Genomic DNA, 19,720 nt, shown 5'->3' on the forward strand with positions numbered 1-19,720 from the left:
CACCAGCCAGACCTATTGGTTCTCCCTGAGACCTTTGGAATGTATGTTCTAGGACTTTCCTCTGTTGTGATGCTGCATTGCGGGGACAACTTGAGCCCAGAGGTCTCTTGGCCTGCTTCTCTTCTCTCCTTCTGGTACTAAGTAGTTATCTCTCTACTAGTTTTCAACTCATGGGAAATAATAGTTCCATTCTAGTCTGTATTGGTCGGACCCCACCTCAGGCACTGCATATTGTTCTGGGTACTGCATAGTAAGAAAAAATTAGAGAAACTGGAACAGGACCAAAGAAGGGCAAGGAGAATGCTCAGATAGATCCCCAACATCATAATTTGGGAGAGTGACAGGCCATCAGATGCTGGGGACTGTCCTGTCAATGTAGCATCTGGTAACTGTTGCATTTGGGGGCTTTCCCTCGGATAACTTGGACATACATCTTACTGGCTGTCTACTATGTTTTCAGATCTTAGCATGTGTGGACAGGGCAGTGGCAATAGTTGGTGTAATAAGGCTAAAGGGTTGTCAGATACTGCACCAAAGCTGGGATTTTCTGCATCTTCCCAACTTGGATGTGTGTGGTGGTGGCCCTTTGCTAAGCCCATTTCTGGGCTTATGTTATGATTTTTTTGGTTTCCTACTCAAAATGGCAGGCACCCAAGCTATCAATGTTCAACGAATATGGTAAGTATGGTGTCTGATCAGTAAAAGAGGTTTGGGGCTGCTTGTGACTTTTGAGACTTAGGTTACGTACCCCTTCCTGGAACTTGCTCCTATCAAGTCTCATCTGAGGTGGAGGCTTCCCTCTAGTCTGATCAAAACTGCCAGATGGCTCAGCCATAGAGTGAAACTTCTCTGTCTGTCTTCCAGATAACAGATGTGCAGCGCATGGGTTTTGAGGCAGGGCTTTGCTTGGCTGTGGTGCCAAAAAGTGAAGTGGTCTTGCAGTGGATTTGCAATCCAGACAGCTTTTCTGTTTGTTTTTAAGGAGTCCCTGAGGGTTTTAAAAGATTGGGTTGCATTTTAACATACTTTTAACCCAACTGCTGCTTTTAAATCTTTTTGTGCATGTCATATTTTGAATTATGTTATTCTGTTACACGTCTGGCACTGTATCGCAAAGGTGTTTCCAAGCATATTTTGAAAAAAGAAAGATGGAAACAGATGGGACAGAGCAATTTCCGTTCTGCAGTTCTTAGGAGCTGGAAAACAATGGTTGTAAGAAAGTATATATAGCATGTATTTCCCACCTTGGCCCAGATATTTGGCTCTGTTCCGTGATGGGTCACCCTTTCCTGAATGGCATTGACATGGTAAACATAATCCTAACCCTGGCCGATCATTGTAACGAAGATTAGTGGGTGCTCTAGACAAACAACAGAGGAACACCATTGTCTTTACAGCCTTCTTGTGGTCTCATGGTCTATGGCTCAGTACAGAAGAATGGGTGAAAATGAATTTTGTTTTAATCTACATTTAATATTTGAAAATCATCCGTGTCCAAACATCTTGTCAGATTTTTTGAACAGGTGGGGTGTCAAATAGGTCTTCTCGGCTATAGCTCTGGTTTTGATTCCTACAAATAAATAAAGTAGGTTTTTGCTTTATTCACTTCTATGGAGTTTTTATACAACTGGATCAGAAAGCAAGAAATGTAGGAATTCTGAGACAACTGTCTCCCTAACCCAGAAGAGAGTCAGTAGGGCAGTGGTTCTCTAGGAGAAAATGCCCGGGAATGTGGGTCCCTGTTTGGAGTAGCTGATCATGTATGCATCATGCTGAGCAAGGTCTGATCTAGAAAAACAATTCCTACATTTTTAGTAGCGCTCCCACTGAATTAAAATAAAAGTTAGTCTATTATAAGAAATACAGCAAGACCAGCCATTCTGAAAGGAAAAAACACAGTTGGTTTTTCGATAATGTATGCCTTTCTTTTGTCATCAGGCTATCATCTTATAAAACCTCAGCCAGCAGTAATTTCCTTAGGAAAAAGACACACTCTTTGCTTCAAACCCAGAAATTAATTTGTACCATGGGTTTAAGTCCCTCCTCTGGGGGGGAGGAGCGAGGGGCTGTGTAGAGAGCACGTGGGTGTACAGGTAGTGGTGGTCAGCAGTTTCTAGATCAAATGGGTCCTGGAAGCAGATGCACCGGACTTAAGGTGCTACTGACAGGTCCCACCGGGCCTCCCTATGTGCTCCAAAGCCCTTTCCCCCCATTGAATCCAAAGTGCTGTCCAGCCCTAGAAGAGGAATGACCTCTTGCAGGTATCACAATCAGAGATGTACAAAACATTTTGAACTGGAGTCATCTCGAATGTCCTGTCCCTTTTGAAGTATTGAAAGCTAGAGAGGAGGAGTTCCAGATTTGAAATTGTTCACATTCAAAACATTTTGCACACTCCTAATTGTATTGGTGGGAATAGAGTCTCCACCCAACCACAGGGTGTGGAGCCCAGCTGGATCTGGCCAGGCAGGACTTTGTCTTGCCACTCTTTTCAGTTCTGCATGGAACAGCTTTCCCTGCTCTAGAATTCAGTACCTGTACAGGTAGTCCTCACTTAACAACCACAATTGGGACCAGAATTTTGGTTGCTAAGCGAAGTGGTCATTAAGCAAATCCAACTTGATTTTATGACCTTTCTTGTAGTGGTTGTTAAGTGAATCACCATGGGCATTAAGCAATCCATGTGGTTGTTAAGCAAATCACATGGTTCCCCATTGATTTTGCTTGCCAGAAGCTGCCTGGGAAAGTTGAAAATGGCAACAATGGGACATTGCAATGGTCATAAATGCGAACTGGTTGCCAAGTGCCCAAATTGGGGTCATGTGACTGCGGGGATGCTGTGATGGTCACAAGTGTGAGGGCCATTTTTCCAGCACCATCGTAAGTTCAAACTGTCACTAAACAAATGGTTGATAAGCGAGGACTGTCTGTAGTGGACCCTCAGAGGATACCAATTACTTTCAGTTTTTATAAGTAGTAAAGGTAAAGGTTTCCCTTGACATTAAGTCCAGTCATGTCCGACTCTAGGGGGCGGTGCTCATCTCCGTTTCAAAGCCTTAGAGCCGGCGTTTGTCCGTAGACACTTCCGTGGTCATGTGGCCGGCATGACTACACGGAACGCCGTTACCTGCCCGCCGAAGCGGTACCTGTTAACCTACTCACATTGGCATGTTTTCGAACTGCCAGGTTGGCAGGAGCTGGGACTAGCAATGGGAGCTCACCCCGTCACGCGGATTCAAACCGCCGACCTTCCGATCAGCAGGCTCAGCAGCTCAGCGGTTTAACCCGCAGTGCCACCGCGTCCCACACTTTTATAAGTACTGCAGTGGAAAAAAAAAGATTAAATTCTGCTGCCCAGTTAAAAGAAACTAAAGCAGTTTTAATTTATTATATATCATCACCTGAGATAAGCAGATATTCAATTCATGCTACAATCACAGCTAGACTTACCTCAAGGGGCCAGAGAACATAGGAATTACTTTTAAGAAAATGTGGCTTTGTTTGCAATGTTTAGCTCACTGTCCATACAAAGTAGTTAGCAGCTTAAAAAAATCTATATTAAATAACATCAGTATTTCCCCAACTGGGAGCGGAACTCACAGGAAATAACGAAAGCGGAACTTACTGACTTTTGTGAAACGTATCATGAGTGCTGTTGTTTTGATGCTGGCACTTAACCTTGCTTATAGGGAAGCAGATGTTCTGGGATCTCGAGGGCCTCAAACGGAGAGAGGAAAGCACGCCGGGTGGTTCTGCGTGGCTTCTTGCCATGCCATTTGATGGCGGTACTGCTTGACCACGGACACAGGGCAGAGACACACTGCCGCACATGAAACGTGGTGGGCTACAGAGCAAACAAACTAGTTGCACAAAAGACTTACAAAGGAATTTGTGCAAGCACAGTCAGCCCTCTAGACTGGGGGTTATTTCTGTTACGCAGACTTCTCCTGTTCTGCTTTATCAACCTAGACCCCTGCTAGCTGAAGCCAATCTGCACATCCGGATGCTTGCAGTTATATGTGGATGTCGATGCTCGCAGAAGGTCTTGCCAGATATAATTCATCCTTCCCAGTTGGGGTTTATCAAAAATTACAGGCATCACAGTTCATGGTTATTAATTGATATGTTGGATACAGCCAAGGATGGAATGGACTCTGCTGTGTTAGTATCTTTAGGCCCAGAAAAAGCCTTTGATTTGGCTTGGATTAAATTCTTAAAGCAAGTGGTGATTAGATATCAGATATTGTCCAGTGGATTGAGGTTTATTATCTGCAACCCTATGCCAGAGTTATAAGAAATCAAATGATTTCAGACTCTTTTGAGCTACAACGTGGTACTTGGCAGGGCTGCCCACTTTCACCCTTGCTAGTTAATTTGATCCCTGAACCTTTCACCACCATAGTAAGGCAATCTTTAGATATTAAGGGCATTACATTAGCAGGGCATGACTGTAGATTTTTGTATGTTGATGATATTTTGCCAATTCTGGATCAGTACGCTACCTTTTTGCCTAATTTTATAAAGGTCGTACAATATTTCGGAAAGTATTCTGGTTATAAGAGAAATTGGAATAAATCTTATTTACTTCCCTTGGGCTCTAACATATTAATACAGCTATGGAAAGAGTTGGTTTTTAAAATTTCTACTGATTATATTAAATAACTGGGGCTTTATATACCCAAAAATATTTCTAAATATGTGGAAACTAATGTTGAAACTTTTAGAAAGGGTTGAATTGCGTGTTAATAGATGGGATAAAATTCCTTTAAGCTTGTGGGGTAAAATTAGTACTACAGGTAGTTCTTGTTTAGTGACTGCCTCATTTAGCAACCATTTGCAGTTACAACGGTGATGAAGAAGTATCTTTGCGACCAGTTCTTTCATTTACAACCTTTGCAGGTCTGTAAAGCAAAGGAAAGCTGAAGTAACATCATAAAATCATGATGCTTCGACTTCTGGGGAAGAATGGTTGACTAAAGTCGGCTCTGCGTAAAGTGGAGCCCATGACTCGGCTAAGAACAGAGAACCAATAAGTAGATTGGCTCCTTTGACTCTCTCTGGACAAAAAGAGGACATGAGATTGCCTAAGCTGTGCTCCATACAGTTGCTTCTCAAGAGGAGACTGCAAGGTAGAGGTCTCTGGATGGTGGGAAAACTGGGAGCTGAGGGAATTTGCCATACTTGCTCCAGCCATTATCGGAGCCTTCCAAAGGACACTAAGTTCACACTTCCTTTGCTAATCACTTTCAGAAATTGCCTATTAACTGCTTTACGGAAGTTAGACACCTTCAAAATAACAAGGCTGGAAACACCGGGTGAGTTCCTTCAATCCTTAATATAAGAAAATGAAACTGTATCTTTATAAGCTTTAAGAATCTATATTCTACTAGAACTCTCAGTGTTTGTTTGTAACCTCCAATTGGGCGAAATGGTGCATCATAGGGCAACAGTTTTTGAATCAATGCACCTCAAATGGGCTAACTTAAAGAATGCATCCAAAATCCAGGACCCATTATTCCTGTGGGATTGAAATTTGGCAACGTTGTGGTCGCTTCAGTGCCACCGCACTTTCAGACTACACTTCCCAGAAACCTGTAGGTTGCGTGATGCAAGGGAAGATGGGAGGGGCATATCCCCACCCTCTTTCCTGCCTCCCTCTGGCCCCTGCGACCAATCGGCTGGTGGCAAGGCCCAACAGGCGAGTGGTGATTGGCTGCTTTGGAACCGAGCCTGAAATTTGAAATCTCTTAATGGCGGTGGGTGGTGAGGGAAGGATGAAGGAGCAACTTGGATGCCTTCTGATGAGGTAGGGCTGGCTGGGGGACACCGGTGGTCAATGGGTGAGCCCTCTTCCTCCCTGGAGGAAGGGGGCCCTTGGGGACACATCAGGATGGTGAGCAGGGGTACAGTTTTCCTTGTGGTCCGCGGCTCCCTTTGTTTCCCCTCCCCCATCGAAGTGTCAGGCAGTTCTGTGGGTCAGCTGAGGAGGAGGAGGCATGATTTCTGATGCTCCCTGCCAGCTTCCCACAAGCAAAGTCAATGGGGAAGCCGTCAGGAAGTTGGAAGTTGCTCCAGTTTCCACTTTTTTTCCCCCCCACCCGTGGTCATTCTGTTTCTCTGTTTAGGTAAGGAAATATCCCTGAAAGGATGACCCAACGAGTCACGGGTTGTCTAGTTCAAAATAAACAGCAAAAAGCAAAACAAGGTTTTGGCTATAGAAAGTTTTAAATGGATTAAGGCTCAGAAAACATTGGAATATTTGATTTTGAATATTAAGACTTTGAAATTAATTTTAAAGAATAAACGCATTTTCGTGGGGAAGAAAAATTATTTTCAATATTGGAGACAAAACAAGATAAGCAACTTATAATGGCGTTCAGAGACATTTTTGAGGAATTGCATTGGGACCTTGAATCAATGATGTCAGCTGTGTTGTATGTTCTTAGGAACAGTCTGTTCCCAGAAGAAGCTGTTACACAAAAAGATTTGCAATACAATTTATCAGAGAATATGAACAAGAATTTGTCATTAGACATATAAAAAAAAAATTGGATGAGGCTTTAAGAATTAAAAGAAGGAAATAAAAATGCCTGTCTCAGAGAGTAATTGGAATAATGCTGGGCTTACAAAAGAGGCTTTTTAAAGTTTTGAAGAAATTCGAGACAAGGATCAAAAATCATCTGAATGGATTAAAGAGCAAGATTGTTTTACGTAAAAGGAAGGAACACAAAGTTGGTTTATTTGATCAGAGTTAAAATGGGGCATGTTATTATTTTGGGTAGATTTTTTTGGACTTGCTGACATCTAGACTGGAAACATATTGTGTATTGGCTTTGCTTCCAGTTAACATGATGTTTAAACCTTTTTCCCTATAGTCACTTTATGTATTCTAATCTGACAGCATCTAAACTGGCTTTGTATCTAATTTTTCTTTCACTTAAAGTAAGGGATTTTGTGAGCTTGTTCTCTTTAAAGGAGAAATTGTACAAAGATGGAAAGGTCCACAAATCCCTACAGTGGAGGAATGGATAATTAAACTGATGGAACTGGCCCAAATGGCCAAGTTAACAGTATTGATAAAATACTGTGTCTGGATCTCTCTCTACTTGGCAACCACTTTTAGACTATTTGCTTGTGTCAGAAAAAAATGAAGTTTTGATTCTGGGTTTTGATGATTAAATAGTCTGATTTTATAGAAATAATGTTACTAAGGTTAAAGTAATGGTAAGAGATTATATTTGTAAATGCATTTATATCTGTCTTGGAGAAGGTTGGAAGTCGCTTTCTTCTTCTGCTCTCTAATTCTGCACTTCTATAGTTTTTCTTTTTTCTTTAGTTCTGTACTCTGTCTTATCTATATACTATGTTTTGTATTTTAACTATACTATGAAAATTAATAAAGTTCTTTTTAAAAAAGAGGTGAGATATGGAATGAGTGTTACATTTGTTGTTTGTTGTTGTTGTTTATTCGTTTAGTCGCTTCCGACTCTTCGTGACTTCATGGACCAGCCCACGCCAGAGCTTCCTGTCGGTCGTCAACACCCCCAGCTCCGCCAGGGATGAATCCGTCACCTCTAGAATATCATCCATCCATCTTGCCCTTGGTCGGCCCCTCTTCCTTTTGCCCTCCACTCTCCCTAGCATCAGCATCTTCTCCAGGGTGTCCTGTCTTCTCATTATGTGGCCAAAGTATTTCAGTTTTGCCTTTAATATCATTCCCTCAAGTGAGCAGTCTGGCTTGATTTCCTGGAGGATGGACTGGTTTGATCTTCTGGCAGTCCAAGGCACTCTCAGAATTTTCCTCCAACACCACAGTTCAAAAGCATCGATCTTCCTTCGCTCAGCCTTCCTTATGGTCCAGCTCTCGCAGCCATATGTTACTACAGGGAACACCATTGCTTTAACTATGCGGGCCTTTGTTGTCAGTGTGATGTCTCTGCTCTTAACTATTTTATCGAGATTTGTCATTGCTCTTCTCCCAAGGATTAAGCGTCTTCTGATTTCCTGACTGCAGTCAGCATCTGCAGTAATCTTTGCACCTAGGAATACAAAGTCTTTCACTGCTTCTACATTTTCTCCCTCTATTTGCCAGTTATCAATCAAGCTGGTTGCCATAATCTTGGTTTTTTTGAGGTTTAGCTGCAAACCAGCTTTTGCACTTTCTTCTTTCACCTTCATCATAAGGCTCCTCAGTTCCTCTTCACTTTCAGCCATCAAAGTGGTATCACCTGCATATCTGAGATTGTTAATGTTTCTTCCAGAGATTTTAACTCCAGCCTTGGATTCCTCAAGCCCAGCTTGTCGCATGATGTGTTCTGCATACAAGTTGAATAGGTAGGGTGAGAGTATACAGCCCTGCCGTACTCCTTTCCCAATCTTAAACCAGTCCGTTGTTCCGTGGTCTGTTCTTACTGTTGCTACTTGGTCGTTATACAGATTCTTCAGGAGGCATACAAGATGACTTGGTATCCCCATACCACTAAGAACTTGCCACAATTTGTTATGGTCCACACAGTCAAAGGCTTTAGAATAGTCAATAAAACAGAAATAGATGTTTTTCTGAAACTCCCTGGCTTTTTCCATTATCCAGCGGATATTGGCAATTTGGTCCCTAGTTCCTCTGCCTTTTCTAAACCCAGCTTGTACATCTGGCAATTCTCGCTCCATGAAGTGCTGAAGTCTACCTTGCAGGATCTTGAGCATTACCTTACTGGCATGTGAAATGAGTGCCACTGTTCGATAGTTTGAACATTCTTTAGTGTTTCCCTTTTTTGGTATGGGGATATAAGTTGATTTTTTCCAATCTGATGGCCATTCTTGTGTTTTCCAAATTTGCTGGCATATAGCATGCATTACCTTGACAGCATCATCTTGCAAGATTTTGAACAGTTCAGCTGGGATGCCGTCGTCTCCTGCTGCCTTGTTATTAGCAATGCTTCTTAAGGCCCACTCAACCTCACTCTTCAGGATGTCTGGCTCTAGCTCACTGACCACACCGTCAAAGCTATCCCCGATATTGTTATCCTTCCTATACAGGTCTTCTGTATATTCTTGCCACCTTTTCTTGATCTCTTCTGCTTCTGTTAGGTCCTTGCCATCTTTGTTTTTGATCATACCCATTTTGGCCTGGAATTTACCTCCAATGTTTCTAATTTTCTGGAAGAGGTCTCTTGTCCTTCCTATTCTATTGTCTTCTTCCACTTCCGCGCATTGCTTGTTTAAAAATAATTCCTTATCTCTTCTGGCTAACCTCTGGAATTTTGCATTTAATTGGGCATATCTCCCCCTATCACTGTTGCCTTTTGCTTTCCTTCTTTCTTGGGCTACTTCTAGTGTCTCAGCAGACAGCCATTTTGCCTTCTTGGTTTTCTCTTTCTTTGGGATGTATTTTGTTGCCGCCTCCTGAACAATGCTGCCAACTTCTGTCCAGAGTTCTTCCGGGACCCTATCTACTAAGTCCAGTCCCTTAAATCTATTCTTCACCTCCACTGCATATTCCTTAGGAATATTAGTGAGCTCATATCTAGCTGATCTGTGGGTCTTCCCTAATCTCTTTAGTCTGATCCTAAATTGTGCAAGAAGAAGTTCGTGATCTGAACTACAGTCAGCTCCAGGCCTTGTTTTTACCGACTGTACAGATGTCCGCCACCTTTGGCTGCAAAGGATGTAATCAATCTGATTTTGGTGTTGTCCATCTGGTGAAGTCCATGTATAAAGCCGTCTCTTAGGTTGTTGGAAGAGAGTGTTTGTTATGCAGAGTGAATTGTCTTGGCAAAATTCTATCAGCCTATGTCCTGCTTCATTTTGTTCTCCCAGGCCATACTTACCTGTAATTCGAGGTGTCATTTGACTGCCCACCTTAGCATTCCAGTATCCTGTGATGAAAATAACATCTCTTTTAGGCGTGTTGTCCAGTAGGTGCTGCAGATCCTCATAGAACTGCTCTACTTCAGCTTCTTCAGCATTTGTGGTTGGGGCGTATATTTGGATCACTGTGATGTTAGATGGCTTGCCCTGAATTCGAATTGAGATCATTCTGTCGTTTTTTGGGTTGTATCCAAGCACTGCTTTAGCCACTTTACTATTAATTATGAAGGCTACTCCATTTCTTCTGTGGTCCTCTTGTCCACAGTAGTAGATCTGGTGGTCATTTGATGTGAAGTGGCCCATTCCAGTCCATTTCAGTTCACTGACGCCCAGAATGTCTATCTTTAATCTTGACATCTCACCAATAACCACATCCAATTTGCCCTGGCTCATAGATCTTACATTCCAGGTTCCAATGGTGTGTTGATCCTTAGAACATCGGATTCGCCGTTCACCACCAGCACCGTCGGCCGCTAGCCGTCCTTTCGGCTTTGAGCTAGCTGCGTCATCACGTCTGGGGCTAGTTGAGCTCATCCTCTGTTCCTCCCCAGTAGCATTTTGACCATCTTCCGACCTGGGGGTCTCATCTTCCGATGGTATACCGACATATCTCTGGTTGTACTGATCCATTTAGTTTTCACGGCAAGAATACTGGGGTGGGTTGCCATTACCTTCCCCAGGGATCACATTTAGTCTGACCTCTCTGTCATGACCTTCCCGTCTTGGGTGGCCCTTCACGGTTTAGCTCATGGCATCATTGAGGTGCTCAAGCTCCAGCACCACGACAAGGTAACGATCCTTTGCTGAAGGTTACATTTGTTAGTTGTTATTATTTTAGGGTTCTGTTTGGACTTTTTGCTGCCACCTGGATTGGAGAAGGCATTACTTATTGGATTTGCCTATAGTTAAGAGTTTAGTTATGGGATGAAGAGTTTTATATCGGTTAAGAGGAATTGAAGAGATAGTGAAATTGTTTATACCCGTGATGAGGGTGGGAAGTCGCTTTCTTTGGGTTTTTTTTTCTATTTTTTTGTTTTCTTGCACCTTTTATTCTTTCTATTTTCTTTTTTAGTTTTTATTATCTTTTACTATCATAATTAAAACTCTTAATTAAAAAAAAGTAAAATCGTGTCTCACTTAGTGACTGCTTTGCTTCACAACCAAATTGCCGGTCCCAACTGTGGTCACTGAACGAGGACTGTCTGTATTAAAATAAATATTGTCCTTTATGTTCTGAGAGGTATTCCTATGTTAATATCAAATAAATATCTCCATTAGATTGAGAAGTTATTTAGGAAATTTATTTGGGATAGTGGACCACCAGGGCTTCCCTTAGCTAAATTGAGACTACCATTTGAGGAAGGTGGCTTTAATTTAACTGATTTCCAAAAATATCATTGAGTCACTCTTTTACCAGGCAACTCCATAAGTAATGAAATTATAGTTGAATATTACCCTTTATGGGCTATGTTGGGAAGTTATTATCTATTTCCTTTGTGATCATGGCAAGTGCTTGGAAAAACAGTAGAAAAGGTGGAGTGCATGCAGTGAGAAATCTTTGGGTCTTACTGGGACGTAGATTGAGTTTTGATGATGAGTCTCATGAATATTTAACTCTTTGGAAAAATTCTTTCAAAATTGGTATTAAGTTGTTCTATTGGAAAGTTTGGGTAGAAGCTGGGATCATGACTTTAAATCAGGGTTTCTCAACCAGGTTTCCGTGGCACCCTAGGGTTCCACGAGAGGTCACTAGGGGTTCCCTGGGAGATCACGATTTATTTAAAACATTATTTCAAATTTGGGCAACTTCACATTAAAGAGGTACCCTTCATTCTTTATTTTAAGAACACAATGCATATATACAGGCCTACATGTGAAACAAATATAATAATTGTGTAACTTCTGGCCTATATTTGTGCCTGAATGTGCAGGGGTTCCCTGAGGCCTGAAAAATACTTCAAGGGTTCCTCCAGGGTCGAAAGGTTGAGAAAGGCTGCTTTAAATCAACTGTTACGTAATGACTGTTTTAAGGATTTCTCCCAATTTCAGACTGAGTTTGGTCTTCCCAATTCTCAACAGTGGAGAGAGCTTCAAGTTAAGCATGTGCTAATGTATCATTATGGATCATATACTTTGGCCACCTCAGGCTCCTGAGTTGCTCTCTTACTTGATGGAATCCATGACAGAATTAAAACCTATAAAATATCTCTTTCAAAAGCTTAAGATAAAGTGTACATTTCTGGGATATTTCAGACAAGGACTAAAGAACTAGAATCTTCAATAAAGCCTCATCAATGGATTCATGTCCTTAAAAATATTGAAATGGTATCAACAGACCTGAGATTAAAGTTGATTCATCAAAAAATTGTATTTAGGGCGTACTGGACTCCCCAAAGAATGTATCTGAAAGGATGGACTTCAGATTTTCTATGTTAAAGATGTAAAAAAATTGGGGGTTTACTGACCCATATGATATGGCCATGAGATCATTTGATATCTTTTTGGGATAGTGTATTAATGTATATTAATGGGAAAATCTTTAAATGATAAAGATGCTACTGTAATTCTAAACTATATATAATGCTTTGGAAATTGTTTATCAGGAATTGTGGCTGTCTTGAGAATGGGGGGTAGCTAAAAGAATATTGAGAAATTGGAAATGTGATATTATTCCAGATGTCAATGAATGGTTGTTGGAAATGTGTGATCTATGTGTTTTGGAAAAGGCAGAATTTGCTACTAATTAAAGGATGCAGCAATATGTGTTATTATGGCAGAGATTTTGTGACATTTTACAGTAATATTTGGTACTGATTATATTACAGTAGTGTATTTATTAGTAAACCAGTGACTATTGATAAGTATAAAATATAAGGTAGATTTTTTTTTCTCTTTCCTTTCTTTCTTATTTTGCATTTTTAGTTTGTTTGGGGTTGTCTCTTTTCTAATTCTATTTTTTTTGTTGAAAGAAGGTTTTGTTAATTGTATATATATATATAATTTTCAGAAAAATTAAAAAAATGAAAATAAAACATTATCTTCATATCTAAAATAGGTGTAGATTAATTTAACAACTGAACATGATGGGGCTCCCAATACTGCAGACCAAAGTTCATACGAAGAGCGTTCAACAGCATGCAGCACCAAACATCTGAATTAGACCACAAGACTCTACAAAATTGTAAAACCATGTAATTAAAATGTAAGCTGCCCCACTGAACAAATTTTATTTATTTATTTTCTATCCCTTTATTATTTTTTATAAATAACTCAAGGTGACGAACATACCCAATACTCCTTCCTCCTCCTATTTTCCCCACAACAACAACCCTGTGAGGTGGGTTGGGCTGAGAGACGGGACTAGAACTCTCATACCACGCCTGATTGGCTCTTGGGCTGAGAGAGAGAGACTGGCCCAAGGTCACCCAGCCAGCTTTCATGTGTTTGCTGCTTTTGAGTTCAGCCTGTCCAAGGAAGACAACCCAGACATCACTGTGTTTGTATAAAAGATATTTACTTCAATTATCACACCTAGGGTGCTAGTGAATAATAATAATAATAATAATAATAATAATAATAATAATAATACATCATGTGAGCTTCGTACAGTGATATTGCTTCTCCATATCATATAGGGACTGTTGTACAGTGCTGAGAACATACATTGGCTAACCCAGGCTGGGAAGAAACACCGTTTCCCACCAAGGGAAGGCGTTTTCTCCGGCTCTGTCACTGCCAGCCATATAAAACTTTTCTCTCTCTTTTTTAATAAACTTCTGAACAAGAAATAAAAAGTTACAAAAGATGAAATCACAGCAACACAACAGGGCAGCTTCTCTCAAAGCTACGTGTACAAAAAAAAAGGCTTTTTTTTGGTCAACTGGGTCTTTGTGAGGGTATTTCATTAAAATTGGTGATTCTGAATATAAGAAACGAGCCTCTAAAAACACCTAAGACTTAGTGCGTTACAGGAAAAAAAATAATATATATATCTATTTATATTTATATTTATATATATATATATATATTTATAAAATACTGCTAAAAATGTTGGACACCACAAGTACACGGGGATAAAATGGAGCTTATCAATATTTTTTTTTTTAAAAAAGAAAATATTCTCAGGAAAAAAAATACACCTTTTTTTGTGTTTCGAGTTCATTTTTGTGCTGTGTTAGTAGTCAGGGCAAGTCCAAAGGTTAGCCCAGTAAAATGGCAAGTAGTTATTGCACAAATGCAAAATAAAATAAAATTAAATTAAAAAAATTCTTTAGAGCATAATTAAATGGCAAAATCTTAGGCACCGCCCTCCCCCAATTCAATAGGGTTGGAATATGCAGGACCTTCCAACTGGGTTGTGCTCTTGACTATCAATATATGAGAGAAAAAGGACTTTGGGGAAATGAACGAATAAGCAAGGCTGTCATTTACTTTGGAATTGAAGGTCCAAATCTGCACATATGACACTCCTCAGAGGTTTGTTCAGAATAGAATACACAGTGCCTGTTTTTTTGGGGGGGGGGAGGGGGAAGATCGGCAGAAAACGGCTTTTAAAATTGGAAATGCATAGACTATTCAGAGAGAAATTCTAAAAATCTTTAACAATAAAATCTTTCTTTCTTAAAAAGCTTCTTTCTCCACTCGTCATTTTCTCTGGGTTCCAGCTGCCCAACAGGGAGTGGATGGGGTGGGTGGGTGAGTTTTCCATTGGAAAGACTGAGCACCAGAAACTGATGCCTGCAGCAGAAGCTTCAGGCAGATGATGCCCCAAAGCAGTGTTTCTCAACCTTGGCGACTTTAAGACATGTGGACTTCAACTCCCAGAATTCCCCAGCCAGCTCTGCTCTGCTGGCTGGGGAATTCTGGGAGTTGAAGTCCACACATTTTAAAGTTGCCAAGGCTAGAAACACTGCCCCAAAGACTAAGTGCTGGTTCAATTCTCACTTTCAGAGCATTGCCATGCCCCCTCTCAGAGCATGATGGCACCTTACAGGTGTGCCTACCACCTCTGTCACATAAATGGATCGTTACTACTCACTTTTTTTACAAGGACTTTTCAACTTTTTTTTCTATTTTTGCATAAGCGGCTGCCTCTCTTCAGTATTACCCTCGCATGGAAGTGTTCCGCACTGTACCACTCACTTGTCCTGTTTTCTGATAAACAATCCCATCTCTTTTCCTTCAGAAAAAAGAAAAAAGTCCTCACCTTCCCCACACACATCACTGAAAGCGTGCCACGGGCCTTCACGGCCAGCTAATCATTAGGCAGGGCAGTGCATGTAACACCATTAAGGGATAAAGCATGAAACTACCATGGCGAGAAGGGAGACATGTAAATGTTTGCTTTAAGAGCTATTGTGATTTCTGAGTTATTTTTGCTTCTAAGGTTTAAGTCCTGCTACCCCCTCCCCACCCGCCATCCCAATCCAGAGGATAATTTCCTAACAAATTGCAATGCAGGGTGAGGTGCGGCCTTGAAGATCCTTCAGTCAGCATCTTAGTCCACTTTGGGGACTCCGTTGAGCGTTGCTATGCACAAGGATAGGCAACCATGTGCCCTCCAGATGCTTTGGATTTAAATTCCCATCAGCCCTGGTAGCATGCACAACGGCAACCAAATGTGGGAACTGCAGCACCCAACATGGGAGGGCCTTAGGTTGCTTGCCATGCTGTACCATACACGGTCTAGCTCAGAGTCAAGAAACAGTGGATGCAGAACCCTTAAAAACAAGAGAAGAAAGCCAGGAGGAGATGCCACTCAATGAACATCACTAACATAGTATGGTCCATGCTGCCAGACAACCCATAGCTAGTATCATGGGCATTCAGAAAGGAAACTTGCAAACTCAGGGTGGAAACCACCGATGTTTACGAGCAACCTTGGTAGAGGAAAGCTATCTTTCAGAGGGAAGTATTTCTTGCAATCTCAATACAATACACTTTGGGAAAGGGAAAAATGCCTGTTCATGGATTCACTCCAGAGGCTCAAGGAGGCCCTTCGTACATCTCATAAGTCTGCCTTGGACTCTTGTGCATTTGTGCTCCCATTTCTCTGTCCTTCTAAACTCTTCAGCTCAAAGTATCTTTAAATAAACATTTTTTGTTTTTAAAAATACATATTTACAAACAACCCAGATATACAACAGTATATGGGTCTTGACTGAAGCTCATGTCCATAGTTCATTTGCGATTTATGCAGCTGAACATATTTAGATGAGAGCATCTGCAGTGCCTTTGCCAAGAACTTTAGGGGCAAAAGAACAGCTTAATCACTAATAGGAAAGGGTCAACACTTTACATAAACACAGGCTTGTGAGACAGTTGAATACAAAACGAATCACTTCTAAGTGCTAAATGGGACAGTAAAGTGGAGGCATTCATTTTGTTTTAAGAAGTCCCAGTTAAACTGGAATGAGCTTCTCTTGAGTGCCCCAGCTTGAAAGACCCAGGAGTTGAAGTAAATGCTTTGGTAGACAGAGAGGGTTACCTTCCGGACGTGGATGCTGCCGGTTTACACAAGATTGCCTGTAAATCTGGAACAGATTGTAACATGGGGAAGATTTGGCAAGTTCAAGGGGCAAGAGGAGAAGAGCACAAGAAGCAAGATTTGTGGCAACTGTAAAGCCAACTTTGCCCCACAGGTGGCTTGGGCATGTTCCCTGACCAAGCACCAAGTCATGTCTGACCCTTTGGGGGAACGCCGCTTTTGCGACATTTTCTTGGCAGACTATAGAGTGGGGTGGTTTGCCATTGCCTTCCCCAGTTGTCACCTTCCCCAGCAAGCTGGGTGCTCATTTTACTGACCTCAGAAGGAAGGCTGAGTGGACCTGAGCTGGCTACCCAAGAATCCAGCTTCCACTGGGATTGAACTCAGGTCATGGGGAGAGTTTTGGTTGCAATACTGCCGCCTACCACTCTGCACCAGACGAGGCATTACAAACTGTCATATAATGCCCCAATGGGCATAATTCCAAAATGACTGGGAAGCAAAGCCTAAAGGAAACATACCTACTACGAACACGTTATTTTCTCTCACGGAAACCAATGGTAAATAGTCACGGCATGATCCTTCTTTAGGCCATCATGTGCCAAACAACAGATAGTTTACACTTTAGCATGCCCAGGATTAACTGTTAGCCTCCCTTACTTTTGAAGAACAAGGAGGACAAGTTCAGCCAGATAACATTTATTCATTTTATAGGCAATTCTATCATTTAAATTTTTGCAGGGATGAAAACAAGGGGTGCTGATCCCAGCTCAGCTCTTCTAGAGTTATACAGAGGAAGTAGGATGTATCTTGAATCTAAAGTTCAAATTAGCCAATGCAAGCCTTTGATCTCTGGAAATCACAGGTTCTTTCTTTTGGGAGAGAAAGAGATGATCTAGGTACCTGGTTTCATTACTTTTTCACACGAGCAATACAAGGATGGATGACTGATTTGAGGATTTAGAACCAGGGCCCTTCAGATGCTCTTTGGACTCCAATCTCCATCAAGCCCAAAAAACATGACTAAGATAGAATGCTCAGTGGTCAAGGATGATGGGCAGTAAGGTACAGCAATATCTGAAAAGGTAACGTTCAATTAATATTCCTGCAGTTTTTCAACTGAGTATCTAGTATGCCAAATCACCAACAAGTTGTAACTGTAATTAGAATTGTCTAGAACAGCCCTCCCAACATCTTTCTGGTTCAAGACTACGGGGTTCAGCACAGCAGTAGGGCACTAGCATGAGGGAGGCTGGTCTAGGAAAGCAGCAGGACAATCTCACAAAAACATGTGGCTACTTCAAGGCGTTGCAGAGCAATCCTATGTTGTGCCCTGGAGCACGTTTCTGCCCTTGCATCCAAGAGCTGCACAGTCAAAAGGAACATTAAAGATTGTCACAGTTCTATCAGATCCTCAAGCATGGTGTTTCTTTCTTAGGATAAAGGAAGAGTAGTATAGTTTCTTTTGATTTAGTCAATGCATTGATTTATTACTTAGCACAATGTATCAGTTTATCACATCCTGCCTCAAGCATTAGCTAGGTTCAGTGCATTTGGGGAGATTTTTTTTAAAGATCCCAGAACCCTTTGGTGGATACTAGGCTCGCTGAGGGCTGAAAGGTCAATGCTTTGCCAGGTCCTCTGATCACAAGCCTTCAGATGAACAATTTTGCTGTGCAAGGTTTATATTGCCGTCTTATTTATGTTTATTAGTTAGCCCCACTGAATTCAGTGGGGCTTACTCTTGGATAAGTGACACAGCACTGTACCTTTAGGCCCCTTATCCAGTTTCCCACAATGGCCAACCAGGTGTTTCTATCCACACATTAAATGGATCTGCAGCTGGAATATAACCAAGATGGATTGTACATCTTTACAGCACAGCAAGGCCAATAAAGGAAAGATGTCATGCAAACAAGTAATATACAAAAACCATCTATGATGCAAACAAAACAACCAAAAATAAATTGCTGTATTAAGACACCCACACCTTGTCATTCTATATTGAATCATCATAAACCAAACCTATTTCCACTGGAGTGAAAATCAAGCCATTGATAATTCTTTTGAAGCCAATTTGCATCCTATTTACAGAGAGACTTCCTGGTGGCTGTAGATACCATTTTTCCCCACAAAGAAAATGAGGCAGCGATCAATTTATGTTGAGGATCTTATTTTCCCTGAACCTTCCTTGTATTTTGCACATGACAAAGTATTGTGGGCCCTCAGAAAACAGGGAATCCTCAGCTGGTTTACGTCATCACCAATTAATTGCATGAAAAAGCCACAGTACCTAGGAACTGTCTCAAAAAGCTTTTTGTCATTAATCCTGGGTGGGTGGGATTTTCAAAATTCACTCTGCCTTATTTCAGGAGATTGTTTCCACGCATCTTTTTTTTTAAATAAAAAAGAACAAGGGATTAGTGATGGATGCACCACAAAGCAGCAGAAAACAGGAACTTGGGAGAATAAAGGACGAAAACAAATAATCATAATTAATAATAATAATAATAAAAAAGGTTAAAGAGTTATACTATTCTGCTAGTATAGCAGATAGAGAGGTAGTCCAAGGAAGCAAGCCGCTCCCTGATTGGGACAATTGCTACAATCCAGCTGTGCCAGATATTCAGTGCACCTGAGCCTGGGCAGCCTCTCACATCCTGGAGCCCCTCAACTTGTGCTAGGATGATCCCTCCTGATGTTGGCTTAAAATTCTGGGAATTGTGGTCCTCATGCACCACACATCTGCAGGAACGCCAAGTTGGAAAAGGCTGATCTAGCAGTACTCAATAAAGCCTGAGACAGTGGGCTTGTTCCGAAGTCTGAGCAGGAGGGGAAAAAAGTAACATCTATGAATCAGTAGTTCAAGGGTTGTAACAGGTCTCATGTCTCTGCTTGTTGGAGGTTGCTTCTATAAGCATTTCACTTTTGGATTTGTCTATTTACAGTGCTCTGTTGTAAAAATGTAGAATGCCTGTTCTGTTAATGGAAGACACCTTTCCACGTGGCTCCAACTCGGTTGGCTTTGCTATCTGGAATTGAGCTGAAATAGATTCTTGCTTAAAAGGTATTACTGCAGACTATTCCATGGCCATTAGTAGACATTTGTCCAAGACTGTACCCAGCAGTCAGTAGGGCGAATGGATCTTGGGGTATGATCTCCATCCTTGAATAGCTGTCTTTTCACTCTTGAGCTAGGCTAACACCAGTATAATGAAAAAGCACACACACATTGGTCAGTAGAAAGAAAGCCCTTTGACAAATTATGTTTATGTTTTGATTCCTTCCCCTGGAAAGTATGGTACAAGTCCAAATACATACTGGAGTGGGAATACAGGGGGAGAAAAAATAATTCACCTCAAAATG

General features: G+C 41.3%; 1 protein-coding gene across 1 annotated transcript in view; it reads right to left on the reverse strand.

Annotated features, from left to right (window-relative positions):
- CUX1 (cut like homeobox 1) overlaps positions 1-19,720 on the reverse strand; it is a 344,892-nt gene that overhangs the window by 13,491 nt on the left and 311,681 nt on the right. The window lies entirely within an intron of this gene.

This window comes from Candoia aspera, chromosome 1 (genome assembly GCF_035149785.1).
Source record: "Candoia aspera isolate rCanAsp1 chromosome 1, rCanAsp1.hap2, whole genome shotgun sequence".
Taxonomy (NCBI): Eukaryota; Metazoa; Chordata; class Lepidosauria; order Squamata; family Boidae; genus Candoia; species Candoia aspera.